The sequence below is a fragment of the Amblyraja radiata genome, chromosome 4, assembly GCF_010909765.2.
Source record: "Amblyraja radiata isolate CabotCenter1 chromosome 4, sAmbRad1.1.pri, whole genome shotgun sequence".
NCBI classification, from domain to species: domain Eukaryota; kingdom Metazoa; phylum Chordata; class Chondrichthyes; order Rajiformes; family Rajidae; genus Amblyraja; species Amblyraja radiata.
The window spans coordinates 21,717,697-21,730,221 of record NC_045959.1 but is presented as its reverse complement, the minus strand read 5'-3'; the positions used below and the strand labels follow the sequence as shown (position 1 = coordinate 21,730,221).

General features: G+C 40.7%; 1 long non-coding RNA gene across 1 annotated transcript; it reads left to right on the top strand.

The window, feature by feature from the left end:
* The first annotated feature begins 484 nt into the window (after positions 1 to 484).
* Positions 485 to 11,939, top strand: LOC116971700. The gene is made up of 3 exons (XR_004411567.1): positions 485 to 618; positions 4,822 to 4,824; positions 11,927 to 11,939. It is a non-coding gene; the product is annotated as an uncharacterized LOC116971700 (long non-coding RNA).
* Positions 11,940 to 12,525: the final 586 nt, after the last annotated feature.

Sequence of the window (12,525 nt, the reverse complement as noted above, 5' to 3'; positions counted from 1 at the left end):
GATCGACTATATGTCTCGGGACCTCGAGGGGCCGAACCACATGGGGGTGGAATCTTAATAACACAATTACAGATATCGATTAACCCCATACATAACAGACATTTCCCTAACCCAATAATACAACAGCTCATTACATTGTATTCAAACTGGACTTCGTAAGGAATCCAACAGAAACATTCACCCTGATTTGCCAGAAACCTAGACAAGGCTCAATACCTCATCCAAACAACACTCGGCAAAGTCAAACTCTGCAACATTATTTATAATTATTTACAAGGTTTATAGAAACATAGAAAATAGGTGCAGGAGTAGGCCATTCGGCCCTTCGAGCCTGCACCACCATTCAATATGATCATGGCTGATCATCCAACACAGTATGTCTGCTTTGCAGCCTTCCAATCCATTCTATGCATTTTGCACCTAATTGACGGGGTTTGCAGATGTTCTTATTATTTGCTTGCAAATTGTATCTAAGCTCTAGACACACTGGCACCTCTTCGCAGCTTGTCTCAGCTCTGCAGAGAGCAATTACAAATTGATCAAATTCTCCCAGCAGCCCTGAAGCTTTTACCCCATTTTGAAGTCACAGCCTCTCCAATTCAGCCAGGATTAACAAGTGTACAAGATCATTAATGACCCATAATTCTACACAAACCCATTTTACTTTCGCCACGTTCCCATTGACTCCCCCTAGATTCCATCACGCACCCACACATTGGGGGGCAACGTACACCAGCCATTTAACCTAACAATCCACGCATGATGAGATTTGAGAGGAAACCAAAGGACCCAGAGAAAATCCATTTGGTCATAGGGAGAATGTACAAACTCCACACAGATAAAACTAAAAGACAGTATTAAACTTGAGTCCCTGGAACTATGAGGCAGCAGCTCTAGTAGCTTTATCTGTGTTCACCAAAATGCATTCATTACAAAGCAAAGAATGGAAATTAAACTAACTTTTTTTATTTGATAATTTTATTTACACCACTTTCCTGACATTTTACCGTTTGGCCTCTCAGGACTATCTCGGCTATCCAGTTGCTGGGTGATTTTGAAGAACATCCAGTGTAGATTATGTGAGATGGTTCATTGACAATAATGTTGTCTTCTTCGGTTCCTTTATCTTTCTCCATCAAATACCTGACAAGCAGTTTAATTTGAAGGAAAAAAAACACAAAACTATCTATATAGATCCATAAACATTTAAACACTAAATTAAATTAAACTGAAAAACGAGAAATAAAAATGACTCTTATAATGACGTCTATCAACATAACAATACTTAATTCAGCCCACAGCCCTTTCTCACCTCTCACCCACCCACCCACCCATTCCCCCCCTGCTCTGTGGCCACACTTACTCTTCTACAGCCCTGGGGTACAAATCTACCTTGAGGCATGGCTTGTTCATCCATGACGTGGAGCAGGCCGTAAGCTACGAATGGACCTCAAGTGCAAGTCCTTAGGCCTCGTCTCCATGGCAACCCAATGGCCTATTGGCTCTTTCTGGTGTCAATGATATTTTGAACTGTTTTGAATCACAGATGAACACAGCTGTTTAAAGATGGTTCAGGTAGATTCAAATCGTTCTTTAAAAAATATTTAACTTTGTTAAAAAAAAAAGGAAAAATGCATATGCATAAAAATAAATCAACTTACTTGAAATTAAACATTAAATTAAAATGCAGGTAAATAAATAAATCACGTACCTATTTTAATGATGTTTGGAGGAAACCTGAAGTGAAGATGTGACAAACCTCCAGTCTTACAGTCCAGTGTATGAATGTTCTTCTGCTGAATCACCGGTTCAATGGTGAAGTGAGGGGTTTAAGTAGTGCCACAAGGTAGTCATTGTGTTGTAGCTCACAAAGGTGGGATCAGAGACAAACTGAACAGCACTGAAGTCTTCTTCAGGATTGTCAGGTAAGTGTAATCTGGCCTAACATTTATTCATTGAAATTGAGCTTATCATCTTCAAATTAAGGCAGGTATGCAGTGGCCCAAAATAATTGCACTCTGCTACAGTGCATAACTGACACTACATTGGTGCAGCAGCTAGTGCTGCTGTCTCAGAGCCCGAGAGAGCCGAGTTTGATCCAAACTTCCAGTGCTGTCTATGTGGTTTGTATTTTCTCCTTTGATCACTTGGGTTAATTGGCCATTGTAAATCACACCTTCCCCTCACTCTGTGTGATTGGGTGAGTGGAGTTGATAAACATATGAGAGAGTATAGGTACAGGGAGGTGACGGAGATAGGAATTAACAATAGAATTAATCAGAACACTAGCATATTTTTGATGGGCCTGGGTTCGATCCTGACTACGGATACAGTCTGTACATTCTTTGTTTGTACATTCTTCCTGTGACCTTGTGGGTTTTCTTCAGGTGCTCCGGTTTCATCCCACACTCCAAAGACATACAAGCTTGTATGTCTGTATAGGTATCGGTGTGTAGGTTGGTATAGGTTAATTGCCTTCAGTAAAAATTGTAAATTGCCCTTAGTGTGCAGGAGTGTGCGGGTGATTGCTGACAGTGCGGGCTTGGTAGATCGAATGGCCTGTTTCCACACTGTATCTCCAAAACCTATAAAGGCTAAAGTCTAAAGCCACATCCATGAAGATTTACTTCATCCAATACAGAATTGTACGTTGGTAGTTACGAAAGGAATAATTTTTGGATGGTGCTGTAAGAAATAAAAAATAAATAAAGCTCACAAAGCTAGAATTCATAGAATATATGCTAGGACGTGAAACCTTGTATCAGTGTTGTTGATATCCAAATTTTGCCATCCTTCTTATTCTATTTGTCGATAATGTTTATGGACACTATGATAAAACTATCAGCATGGTTCAAGCACTTGCTTATGCCAGTGAATATGCTAATCATATCATTAACACATCTGCTTAAGCTGTTGAAACTTTTCTGAATGGGTGGAACAGGTCTGAGTGACAGTCTGTCCTTAGATTGAGATTTGTGACCTTCTGGTTAGATGTCAAACCACTCAGTTGCTTGTCTCGCCTGCCTACTCATGCCACACTCCTTGTGGTTTTAATTGAAGCATTCATGTGACAAGCATGTTGGTTATTTTACAGGCCTAATGGTTTTGGAGACTGTAATGATGATCAAACTAATGCTAGTTCGAATCTCACCATCGAAGCTAGCAAAGTAAATCTAGGCTGAAAATCTTGTGGCAGTAACGGTGGTCATGATTATAAAACATAATGTCATATAAGAAGGAGAATATGCCTTCTCTCCCCACTCAGGTTCACATTCCATTCCATTACAAAGCTTTGAAAAACCCATTGAACTCAGGCAATTAGAGATGGGCAATAAATGCTGGTGAGAAAGTGATGCCCAAATTCCTATAAAAGAGTAGAGTTTCATTTCAATGTAAGTTATCACAACATTTAAAACTTGTAACACCATGACAATAATAATATTTGATCAATCATTTCTCATAATGCCAACTATCTCTGGAAATGACCAAGCCTTATCCCGATTCAAAACTATCTTAAATCTTATGGATAAACACTGAATAAATTCTGTCCCATGAATATATTCTGATGGATAGAATCTGAAGAAGGGTTCTGACCCAAAACATCACCTAACTATTTTTTCCAAAGATACTGTATATATTTGCTATATATACTGTATATATTTGTTATACTGTATATACTTGCTATATTTAAGAGGGAGTTAGATGTGGCCCTTGTGCCTAAAGGGATCAGGGGGTATGGAGTGAACCTACAAAATTCTTAAGGGGTTGGACAGGCTAGATGCAGGAAGATTGTTCCCGATGTTGGGGAAGTCCAGCACAAGGGGTCACAGTTTAAGGATAAGGGGGAAATCTTTTAGGACCGAGATGAGGAAAACATTTTTCACACAGAGAGTGGTGAATCTCTGGAATTCTCTGCCACAGAAGGTAGTTGAGGCCAGTTCATTGGCTATATTTAAGAGGGAGTTAGATGTGGCCCTTGTGGCTAAAGGGATCAGGGGGTATTTAGAGAAGGCAGGTACGGGATACTGAGTTGGATGATCAGCCATGATCATATTGAATGATGGTGCAGACTCGAAGGGCCGAATGGCCTACTCCTGCACTTATTTTCTAAGTTTCTATGTTTCTATGTTTACTGCCTGACCCATTGAGTTGCTCCAGCATTTTGTTTCTATCATTGGTGTGAACCAGCACCTGCAGTTCCTTTTTATTATATTAAAACCTATGGAGTTGTGATCACAATCCTCAAAATGCTCTTGCATTGAGACACCAGTCTCATTTCACAACAGTAGGGTTCTTCTCAGGTCAGCTGACACTGCACTTCAATGCCATTTTACTTTAGCGCATCGATGACTGCCAAGACTTAGTACGTTAATGCATCACCCCAGTGATTTGGCCCTTAATAGTGGTATGTTCAGCGAATGTATCAATGGCATAGGAACTATGCTTAGCCACAGAGGCATGGGAGTAAAGAGAGTGGAATGCAGATTTGAGGAAAACCTGTGTCGATGGAGGTGTTGTTACCAATCTGCACTGATTGAAATTTGACAATGAAGTAAACAAGGACCCAGTTGCGAAAGAAGGTGTGGAGGTCCAGGTCTTGGAGCTTATTGATGAGTTTGGAGGGGATGATAATGCACTCATACTCCTCAGATCCCTGCTGAAGCACCTTTGCTATAGGCAGTGCTTGATATAGTAAACCTGCATGCGATGTTTCCTGGCTGTGAATTATATGGACGCAGTCACATGAAAGGCTTGCATTTAAGTAATACCTTACAAAACCACAGGATCTCCAAAACAGTTTACAGTGTTCTTGATGTAAAGTCAGTATTCAGATGCAGGATGATAGTTAATGGTGGATATAGCTTGTTTATGCTTACAACATGAATATAACCAGAAAATCTAATGACATTTTAAATCTAAATTGAACCAATGATTTAATCTATTCTCAGAGGTAATTGCTTATTTTAATCACCGTGTTAATAGCTCCCAGTTATGTGATTATTTGATTAAATATTTAATCTGATTATGAAGGCCATGGTATATCCAGGACCACCCCAGTTTACATTCAGTCAGTCTGTTTAAAATTGTAAACACCAGAGAAAGAGTAGATTACATCACATCAGTATTTTGGAAGAATCGGGGATGTTGAAGACAGTAAATGTTCCAATATCATGCAGGATGTAAAATGTAAACAGTCCTTGGGGAAACCTCTGGGATATTTTTTTGAACATAAAAGGGTGAATTCAAAATCTAGTAATGTTTTCTACTTGAGGAGCTACGTGCATGCTATTAACATTATGAACATGTGCAACATTTAATATTTGTTCTTGTCACGTTTTTAACACACATTTCCAGTAAGATATTTTTCCATTTAAAAAATGTAACATCTTGTTGGTAGACAAAAATGCTGGAGAAACTCAGCGCATGAGGCAGCATCTATGGAGCGAAGGAATAGGCGACGTTTCGGGTCGAAACTCTTCTTCAGACTGATGTGGGGGGGGGGGGGGGAGGAAAAAGAAAGGAAGAGGCGGAGACAGTGGGCTGTGGGAGAGCTGGGAAGGGGAGGGGATGGAGGGAGAAAGCAAGGACTACCTGAAATTGGAGAAGTCAATGTTCATAACGCTGGGGTGTAAACGATCCAAGCGAAATATTTGGTGCTGCTCCTCCAATTTGCGGTGGGACTCACTCTGGCCATGGAGGAGGCCTAGGACAGAAAGTTCGGATTCGAAATGGGAGGGGAAGTTGAAGTGCTGAGCCACCGGGAGATCAGGTTGATTATTGCGAACTGAACGGAGGTATCTAACATCTTGTTGGAGTCGCAGTATCCATCCAGGTCTCAGTTCAGTTTATGCCAATCTCCCATTACCCTAGGTTCCCTGAACCTTTAACAATTTACCTAGCCCCTCCTTAAATAGCTCCAGTGATCCGAAATTCCAAAATTTCACCATCCTCTGCAAATGGAAGTTCTTAGTACCTCAGTTTTAAAAGATGGGCCCCTTATTTGTACCTTGCTGTTTGTCACTTGTTCCTGAGTAAGAACATAAGATCATAAGATCATAAGTTATAGGAGCATAATTAGGCCATTCGGCCCATCAAGTCTACTCCGCCATTCAATCATGGCTGATCTATCTCTCCCTCCAAACCCCATTCTCATGCCTTCTCCCAAACTCTCTGACACCTGTACTAATCAAGAATCTATCTCTGCCTTAAATATATCCACTGACTTGGCTTCCACAGTCTTCTGCGGCAAAGAATTCCATATGAACATGACATTTGTTTTTCTTTTTGCAAAGGCTGACAAATCTAGACTCAAAAGCTCCTTTCAAACAGGTGATATAGTAGGGATGCTGTAGGTTTTTGATTTTCCTCTTAACTTCCTGCATTCTAGCTTCCACTTATGAGTGAGCATCTCTTTTTATTCAGTTGCTACAGCAGGATGATCCAATGCTCGATGCTCACAGTGATGTGTGTCCAGGTTGAAACCCTTCAGACATGTTGTAAGTGAGTCTTTGGATCTCGTTTTTGGTTCACCTCATCATTATTTGCCCTCAATCAGTTCTCTGTAAAATAGCTGCAATAGTCTTCTGTCATCAGACAAAATATAAATCTGGTAACTATGTTGTCTCACTTATCAATGATGTCCTCCAGGAACAGGGACAGGCTTCAGACGTGGGGAGGGTCATTGGCATAAATTATGTTGGTGATTCCCTAGAGATCTGCAAATTAGGCTCAGCATGTCACATATGCTCCTTATTAAGGGGTGAGTCTGCAACAAACTATATTATAGGTCATTGCACATGTCTGCCTGCTCAACTGATTGACTCTCCTGTACACTCAGCAATGGAGCAGTGATTCGCTGAAGACAGCATTCAGAGGCATTTCATATCCGGCCATTGGGCTTATGCCAAAGACAACCATTGACTCCCGACAGCCAAATGAAGGTAGTGAAAATCAAAAACCTGCAGATGATAAAAATCTGAAATAAAACAGAAAAACTCAGTATTCAAGAAGGAACTGCAGATGCTGGAAGATCGAAGGTACACAAAAATGCTGGAGAAACTCAGCGGGTGCAGTGATTGAGAGTTTACTGAGACAAACTCAGTAGATGGGCAGTATCTGTGAAAGGTGTAATAATGAAGGTAAATGTTTTACAAATATTTGATTTTAATGCTTAAGGATATTTAGTTTAGAGTTTAGAGATACAGCAAGGAAATAGGCCCTTCGGTCCACTGAGTCCAGAAATCGATCAAACATCCACACTAGTTCCATGTTATCCCACTTTCTCATCCTTCTCGAACACTAGGGGCAATTTACTGAGGTAAATTGACGTACAAGTACATGTCTTTGAGATGTGAGAGGAAACCAGAGCACCCAGACGAATCTCGCTAATTCACAGGGAGAACGTACAAACTCCACACTGACAGAGCCCAAAGTCAGGATCGTACCCAGGACTCTTGCGCAGTGAGGTAACAGCTCTACTAGCTGTGCCAGCGTGCCGCCTAATTAAAATAAAAATATCAATGTACGTTTGATTAAATTTATAATTTAAGCCATTTTTAGTTTTTAAAGGATTTAAATTTACTTGAATAGTGTTTAATTGTCGCTGACCAGGTCAGAGAGCAAAAGCAGTTGAAAGCCCTGCATTAGAGCAGAAGAAATGGAATGAAGAGTAAGCCATTCAGCCCTTCATGCCTGCTGTGCTCTATATCGCTTGATTCATTTAATTATGGACGAGTCAGGGTCTTCCAAATACTGCCTTGCTGGAACAAGGTGCAGAGGGATCAGAATAATAGGAGCAGGAGTAGGCAACTCAGGCCATCAAGCCTGTCCCACCATTATATGATCCTGGCTAATCTATCTCTGGCTGCATCTCCTCTTCTGTACCAGTTCTGTACCAGTTCTGTACCAGTTCAGTACCAGTTCTGTACCAGTTCTGTACCAGTTCAGTACCAGTTCTGTACCAGTTCTGTACCAGTTCTGTTCCAGTTCTGTACCAGTTCTGTACCGGTTCTGTACCGGTTCTGTACCGGTTCTGTACCAGTTCTGTACCAGTTCTGTACCAGTTCTGTACCAGTTCCAATAATTTCTCAATTTACTGAACTTTCAAATGACCTTTGGAATCTAGGCTCTACAGTATAGGATTTATCAACCTTTGAAAGAGGTCAACCCTCTACCATCAGGTAAAGAGTGGGTGGCCAGAGGTAGCAGGCACTGAGTCTGGCAAACTATCAGGTCCAAGACTGTTTGGCCTTGCACGTGTCCCTCATTGAATGAGATCAAGGAGGACTGAAAGAAACTAAAGAAATGCCTCAGAACTCAGTCCTCCAAACATATCAGAAGCTACAGTAACATTGAATTATCAAGATTATATGGATTGAGCCCCCATCTTTTATTAAATATATCTCCAGTGGAGTCATAACCCAAGGGTTAAATCCTTCAAATCATAAAGTACATTTCATTAACTATACACATTTACCAAACATAAATTATGATTAACATTGATTAAGATGTGCTTTGTGGATTATTGGATATTATCCAGTGATTAAGCTGTAAAGAATTAAGTCGATAATTTTCTAATCTGAAATCCCAGATAATTTGGTTTTTGTTTACTAAGGTATGTTTTATAGACAATGCGGACAAATGATTAGTTTTCAAAAGAGTCTGGGGATTAAATGTATGAAATGGGTTTAGCAATTTAAGATTACTGCAAAGAAAAAGATAAGAGTTCAGACACTATCTTCCAAAGAGGTATAAGGAATGCTTGGAGATTGCAATTTTTATAAGCAATTTTTAACTCTTTACATGAAAGCTGATGCACATGTTTTAGATTTGCTTTCATAATAGTTTTCTTAAGGACAAGCAAAATAAAGCATGTATTTTGGAGAAAATCCACTGATTTTATCCGTTGAGGTTTGGTGGCTTTTTTTTCTTTTAGCTCTTGGGAGTTCAGATGCTGATGCACATAATTGAAAGCATCAATTGAAAGCAAAATGGACGACAACTCCTAAGGTCAGTGGAAAAGAAGTAAAATAGTAAAGAACCATGTGCATTTAAGTGGTGCCTCTTATAAATGAGGCAAGTCCTAAACAACACTATGTCCCTGGGGTAACTTCCAAATTCAGCCCCTGTTGTGGTGCAGCAAACAGTGCACAACCAGCATGCTACCATGAACAGGATTAAGATGATACATTTATAAAGTTGGAAGCATTGTCCTCCAACACAAGCCATTCCCGAACGTAAGATTCCAGCACTCCCATTGCCTCCCTCAGCAGTTCTCGTAAAAAATATTCCAATTGCACTTGCCCTTCGGTTGCAATAGCAATTTGCCCTACCCCTGCTAGTCTATCCATTGTGACATCATCAGTTGACGCTGGTCAGTTTGAAATTGAAAGTATTTTGATTTTATTTAACTTTAATCAGTAATGTCGAGAAATAAAGCATAAAATGTTCAGTGAAAGTGATCTCTGCCTCGAGGGGGAAAATGTGAATCAGAATATGTAAACATCTTGTGAAAGGTGGCATTTTTAAAGCTTTAATCGTGAATAACATGTCAAATGTAAGATGAAATCTTCATTGAGGCTGGTCTCTGCTCGTAGAACCATTGTGACGTCATCATTTGAAGCTGGTGGTTTGAATTTTGACTTTTTAAGACTTTTAATCGGTAATGAGTCGAGAATATGTCGAGAAATAAAGCATGAAATGTTCAGATTAGGAGATCCCAGCCTCGATGGGAAAAATGTCAACCAGAGAGTGGTAGCGGTGTGGAATGAGCTTCCAGTGGAAGTGGTGGAGGCAGGTTCGTTGGTATAATTTAAAAATAAATTGGATAGGCATATGGATGAGAAGGGAATGGAGGGTTATGGTATGAGTGCAGGCAGGTGGGACTAAGGGAAAAAAGTTGTTCGGCACGGACTTGTAGGGCCGAGATGGCCTGTTTCCGTGCTGTAATTGTTATATGTTATATGAATATGTAAAAATGTAATCATTACCACCATAATGTTTTTCCAAAGATGTAAAGACAACCACATATGCACACACATATACAAACTAACAAGATCAGACTTTTGATCAGTATATGATGATTATAATTTACTTTATACTTCAGGCTTTAGAGATACAGGGATAAAACAGGCCCGTTGAACCACCAACTCCACTCCGACCAGCGACCCGCGCGCGCGGTGGTGCCTCGCGGTCGACGTGAGGGGAGGGAGGGGAAGACCCGGCGTGGCGGGACTGCCATGAAGAACAATGGAGGACCTGGCATGTGGGGACCGCTGTGAGGGACGGTGGGAGAACAAAGGGGGACCCGGTGTAGGGGAGGGGGAGGGGCACTAGTTTAGAATCCTCTGCCCAGGGGATAAGTCTGTGTTCGTTTGTTTGTTTGTTCATTTGTTCCGATGAAGGTGCTGTGCACACGGCTGCCAGCCAACAGTCGCTTGTCTTTTTCTTTTTGTTTTCACTTTTAATTTCAAGTTTTTGTGTACCATGTGTGTTGTGACTGTCGGCAGACCAATTTCCCTCTGGGGATGAATAACATTTTATCATATCGTATCATCCCATACACGAGCACTGTCCTACACACTAGGGACAATTTACAATTTTACCCAAGCCAATTAACCTACAAACCTGTACATCTTTGGAATGTGGGAAGAAACCGGAGCACCAGGAGAAAAGCCGTATAGTCACAGGGAGAACGTACAAACCCCGTACACACAGCACCTGTGGTCAGGATTGAACACGGGTCTCTGGCGTTGTAAAGCAGCAACTCTACCTCTGTGCCTCTGTACCAGCCCAGGATAAACATTGGCCAGGACACTAAATATCTTCCTCTGTTCTTGTGCAGGATACTACCATCTGAAACAACAAGCTGATCTTCATACAGAGGGCAACACTTCTGACAGCACTGCACTTCCTTGCAATTGGAATAATTATAGAGGCTTTTGACTCCACAAGCTTCTGCTGGGAGTTCTACCAACTGAGCAACCGATGACGTTTGAGTTTAGATAAACGGTACACATTTTATGTGAAATATATTTAATATGTCCAAAAATTTCCACACACTTTTGGAATATTAGCAGTTCACAGAAACATGTACAACTTACCCAGGATTTGGAAAATAGTTTTGAATTGAAATCCTTTGGTCATCCATTAAAGCTTGGTGAGTATTAGTCGGTTCACTGTCTGGAATTCCATAAATGAGGAACCTTTTTTTCCTTAAAAGAATCGTGATTCTTTGAGGTTCTCCATCCCAGGGGAGTTGCAGAGATGAAATCATTCAAATAGTCAAGCCTTACATAGACAGATTTTGGACTGCGTTCAAAATGTTATTAAAACTCTAGCTTGAGCATATAACAAGGCTCATCTATTGTGTATCGAGCGAGAGTCCTCCAGAGAGCAGATTCGAAAGATTCTCTTCACCTCAGATCTACATTGTAACCCTATTTTCCTGATACCACGTGCTTCAGGAATTTATTCTACCATGCCTCGCAGAGCTATATTTTGCAGAATTTTTCGCGCACGACTGCCAATGCCAGTGAACTATGGAATTATTTCCCTAAACTTTCCTGCCTTTTGCCTTTTCTCCCCTTTAAGATGTTCCCAAACATTGTTTTGGTCTTCTGCACAGTCATCTAATTTTTATGTTTGAAAACGCTACTTGGAACATTGCTACAATAAAGGTGAGGGATAAATGGGAGCTGCTGTTTTATGAATTGCTAAATGGGTCACTTTTCCAGCGCCAATGCTTCTAGGAAAAATCCGATGCATTCTTCAGACTTTTATAAAACCCATACCTGTGATTCCTTCACCAACCAGCAAATGGCAGCAATCTCATCAGTAAGTTTCACTCCAACATGTTTAGCTCGTAAAACCCTGACTGGGAAGTGAGCGAAATATAAGAAGAAATTACCAGCCTGGGGGGTGTTAGTTTCAACTTTATTGAAGCAAAATTGCCAAAATTACCATTGTGGCAATGAAGTAATTCAGATATATATATGGCTTTTATATAGAATGTCAATAAACCTATTTTTTAAATGGAAATACAATCATTGGGGTCAAATCATAATCATAAATTTGTGATCAGATTTAATTTAGTTTCAACCCCATCCCACCCTGGTCCTAATGACGAGGTGCCAATTTTATCTTGAATATGGGTTATGTGTGTTAGGCCACAGGACTGACTATGTCTACACTCCCACCCCAACCACCCTGCCATGCCAAAATTCAGATCCAAGGCCGGTAAGGAGATGACTATAACATTTTTCTGGTTTCCAAGTATAATAGGAGATTGACATGGAAACTTTGGGAATTCTCTACCTTGCACCATCTCCAGTGGACATCCGTTCAAGCAGAAAGCTTCTCCTTTCTGACTTCCCAGCATAGCTGGTTCTTGATTTAATCCTTACCCCGAATGCTGTTAGTATGGAGAATACCCATTCTCCCTGTGTCTGCGTGGGTTTCCCCTGGGCATTCCGGTTTTCTCCTGCATCTCTGAAGATCTGTTGGTTAGTTGGTTAATTGGCTTAT